Genomic DNA, 5,000 nt, shown 5'->3' with positions numbered 1-5,000 from the left:
TTCTTGCAGAGAGAACCGAGTGGGAAAGTCATTAGCGGTTTAGAATAAAGAGGAGGCCTCATTCTCTGGAAAGTCATTCGTGGGGCACTTCCGTTTAAAAATCACTAAAGGGCGAGGCGGTTTCTTCCCTTCCCGAGGGCCCCGGAATTTATGCCTACCAGATGCGCGAGGTTATGTACCCGTGTGAGTCTAACCTTCGGGCGTCTCCAAACATCCTCCCGACCGCAGGAGGAATTTTTAAAAGTCCTTCCTTAAACCTTTTATCCCCTCCCTCCCTCCTCCTCCATCCCTCCTTCTCCCTCCCTCCCTCCCTCTCCCTAGGGTGGTTCCTTCGGCTCCCGAAAGTCTTCAGTCCCGCCCGCCCTCGTGTCCAAAGGTTAAGGGGACAGTTTTATTTTGGGGGATTGCCTGGCTTTTTTGTTTTCTGGCTTGGAATAAGGTCGTATTTTTTAAAATGGCGTTTTCAATTACGGAGAACAGTGAACTTCAATATATTTTTTTTCTATTATCATGAATATTATTATTGAAGGAGGTAGCAATAGATGCGGTATCTATTTAATTTTTCTCTTTATTTCTTCATTAGCCAGAACAAATCACGGGAATAACAACAACCAGAATAAGATATTATTATTATTATTATTATTATTATTATTATTATTATTATTATTATTATTATTATTATTATTATTATTATTATTTTTCCTTTTTATTCGCTTACGAACTCAGCCAATCAGAGGCCAGCATTCTGAGCACTAACCAGACCCTATTATTATTATTATTATTATTATTATTATTATTATTATTATTATTATTATTATTATTATTATTCTAAAACGTCCAATACTGGCTTTCATGTAAGCATTATTCCAGCTGAAAGTGCCAGCTAAAGTAAGCGATTCCCTTAGTTTCTCTCTCTCTCTCTCTCTCTCTCTCTCTCTCTCTCTCTCTCTCTCTCTCTCTCCTCTCTCTCTCAAAAATCCTTTTGGTGAATTTAATGGAATTGTTCCGTAATGCCTGATCAATAGTTCATAATTTCCGTCTTCAGAATTTATTCTACCTGTACCTGGAAACAAATTGAATTATTCAATTCATATTAAATTAAAGACAAAATCCTAATTTCTGTATATATATATATATATATATATATATATATAGATATATATAATATATATATATATATATATATATATATATATATATGCATAGTATATACGTATATATAAACTAAATGGTATTATATCTTTAATCTGCTATGAATGATATATATATATATATATATATATATATATATATATATATATATATATATATATATATATATATATATATATATATATATATATATATATATATATAATATATATATATGATGACTTAATAGGCTAAATCAGTAATTAAGAAATATTTAATTTCCTCTTACTTTAATTGTCTAATTCTGTAGCCTCTGACATTTTCATGTTGCTGGAAGCCTAATAGTTGCTCCTTGTTGCCAACAAGATCTCTTCCTGTGTTTCTTCTTCCTTGTTAGTGTTGACTTTCTACATTGATTAGTAGTAGTAGTAGTAGTAGTATTGTAGTAGAAGTAATACATAATAATAAGATAATAATAATAATACTAATAATAATATAATAAATAATAATAATAATGTGGTTAAATGAAATCATCAGCCTGCTGTGTAAATCTACGGGATTAACACATAACATTTAACTTCCCTGGAAACCATGCAACCAGATAATTATTATTATTATTATTATTATTATTATTATTATTATTATTATTATTATTATTATTATTATTATTATTATTGCCTTCTCTCTGCGACGAGAGAAGACAACACTACATCCTTCATGAAGACATATTATTATTATTATTATTATTATTATTATTATTATTATTATTATTATTTATTATATTACTTCAGTAGATGGAACCTGTTCTAAACGACAGAAGCAACAAAAAAGCGACCAAACCTCTAGTAGACAAACTATGAAATTTCATAGTTTAACGATGAAACTTCATTCGCAATTTCTGTTACGAATTAGAGTGAAAGAAGACTTCTGCGAAGTCAGGTTTTTTGGGAGTTTTTAATTTTTTTATTTACGAGACCGAAAAAGGTTGGAATGGGGTCAAAAGATTTTTCTTGTTTGATTACGCATTGGTCACGATATGAATTTGTTGAATATTACGTGATATTCATTTGCATTTAAACTTGAAATTAATAAACAGCTGCGGACGTGGTCATGCGAAATAATTTCCAGTAAGCGAGCGAGCGCACACGCACATACATATATGTGTGTATATATTGTACACACACACACACACACACACACACACATATATATATATATATATATATATATATATATATATATATATATATATATATATAATATATATATTATACATCGCTATATATACATATACATATATAAACTGTATATATATGCGCATATATACATATATGATATGATATATAATATATATATATATATATATATATATATATATATATATATATATATATATATATATATATATATATATATATATATATATATATTAATTTACTTCATTGCCTCTTAATATCGTTTTAATTTTTGACGGTGTTTGTTCATACATCATAAAATCGCTTGAATTTATTTTCATACATTTGCGCTGTGAACGTGTGAATTAGAAACGCTAAGAGCAGTGGGGGTAATAAAGAAAAGAAAAAAAACGGAAAAATGTAAAATAGTAAATCTATACTTAAGACAGAAAACAAATAAAAGACAAACGAGAAGCGAGTGCCTTATTACAGTAACAAATAAATCTGTCTCCGTTCGACAAAAATGCTCACCCCAAGATCCTTTCCGCGGGAAACAGTTTGCGCGGGAAAGAGCAGCTGAGACACGTTCCCGTGCAACTGATCCCTGCTGGGACACGCTGGGACTCTGCCCTCAGCGGGTAGAGTTGGTATGGATCGGTCTGCCCGTTTCTAGGAACTCCTGTTTATCGTTTTACACTTATTTACTGATTCGTTTGTTTATTAAGTTTGTTAGTGAATTCGGTAAATGTTTCTCGTTGGCTTTTTGCGAAGCGAAAAATCGTTTCGTCTTTCGCCACTTATGGAAGCTTCGGTGCTGGATTTCAAAACGGTCTATTGCTCTATGGGCATTTTCGTGACTTTGGATATTTCCAGTTTCTCTCTCTCTCTCTCTCTCTCTCTCTTCTCTCTCTCTCTCTCTCTCTCTCTCTGTGGTCATCTCAGGAGCCAAGCTGAATTTTAATGTTTTTCAAATTTTGGCTTATCCATAGCTACTGAAGTATAGCCTATTACTCTTTCATTTGAAGTACCATTTTTGAATTAACTTCGAATAGTAATCTACTTTAAAAAAAAAGTAAGTCATCAGCAAAGATACCTTCTTGCTATATTCTCATAATCACATTTCGCTTTGTGTACAATAGCTGTGCAAATATGCAATTGATGAATTAGTTATAAACTGCTCAATTATCAAATATAATGAGCCCTTACTCCCTTTGACATTGAGGCCTTTATTCATATCTCTTGAAAAGTGCCGGGATGAGGAGGGTAATTACCCACTATCCAGAATTCCTCGAAAGGATGTTCATTCTGAATAGAAAGCTTTCGATGCAAAATATGATTATCAAAAGTGATATGATTTTATAGCGCGTTTTTACATAATAATACATCATTTTGCAAAAGTAAGGTACGTAAGTATTTTTTCATGAGTCTTGATTGCGTGAAAGTTTTCTCAGTTCCATGAAGCACCTTTTCGACGAGAAGTGATCATGCATTCCCAGCCTCGATGACCATAGGACCTGTGACACCAGTTTATGGAGGCAGAGCAGTCATACAGTTAATTCAATGCCTTCTTTTTGGATGTGAACTTTCTTCGCTTCATCATAACTGCTTTTAGTGTCCTTTGAGTTTCATGCAGAGATTATTATTCACCACTGCTGCTATTATTATTATCATTATTATTATTATTCAGAAGATGAACCCTATTCATACGGAACAAGCCCACCAAAGGGGCCGTTGACTAGAAACTCAAGCTTCCAAGGAATATGGTGCTCATTAAGAAGAAGTAAGAGGAGGTAAAGGGAAATACATAAAGAGGAGATCCCAGTTATCAAAAATCCAAAATAAATAACAGAATGATTAGATAAAAATGTATTAAAATGCAAGGATGAGCAGTATTACTCCAAATACTACTACTATAATAGATTCACATCACCCATGCATCTGATGTCTAGGCCAGTCCCTTACGACGCTTCTGATTGCCTGTTGATAAGCCATCACACGGATGGAAACTCTCAGTCTCTCTCGAGAGTTCACATAGGCATGATGTATCTTCCACCTCTCCTGATGGATACGTCTTTCAAAAGCATCCCTCAGGAGAGGTGGAACATACATCTTTCCTATGTGAACTCTCGAGAGAAACTGAGAGTCTCCAACCCTTATCAACAGCCAATCAGGAGCGTCGTAAGGGACTGGCCTAGACATTAGATGCACGGGTGCTGTGAATCTACTATAGTGAGACTCCATCCAGCATTAATACCAACACCACAGGACTTTGTGAATCGTCTGCAGAGAGAATTTAATCCTGGACACTTTCTTTCCAGTCACTTCATGTCTACTGGATACAGATCACAGAACATACAGACCTTCCATTTGACAACGCTATACCTAATTCCAAACTTTGTGTCTATTAATCAACATTTGTAACACTACTTACCTGAGAAAGACTCAGACATAATGATACCTAATTCCAAACTTTGTGTCTATTAATGAACATTTGTAACACTACTTACCTGAGAAAGACCCAGACATAATGATACCTAATTCCAAACTTTGCTTTTATAAAGGAGCATTTGCAAAAGTTGATTCACCTGAGAAAGACACAGACATAACTTTGCTACTATAAAGGAGCATTTGCAAAACTTGACTCACCTGAGAAAGACCCAGACGTACGGACACCCAATTCTAAACTTTGCTTCC

The 5,000-nt window shown here is 33.5% G+C and overlaps 1 protein-coding gene across 6 annotated transcripts in view; it reads right to left on the bottom strand.

The window, feature by feature from the left end:
- Positions 1-5,000, bottom strand: part of LOC135211951 (single-minded homolog 1-like) — a 144,493-nt gene that overhangs the window by 26,061 nt on the left and 113,432 nt on the right. The window lies entirely within an intron of this gene.

The sequence above is a fragment of the Macrobrachium nipponense genome, chromosome 40, assembly GCF_015104395.2.
Source record: "Macrobrachium nipponense isolate FS-2020 chromosome 40, ASM1510439v2, whole genome shotgun sequence".
Classification (NCBI taxonomy): domain Eukaryota; kingdom Metazoa; phylum Arthropoda; class Malacostraca; order Decapoda; family Palaemonidae; genus Macrobrachium; species Macrobrachium nipponense.
This window is presented reverse-complemented; position numbering and strand designations above follow the sequence as displayed.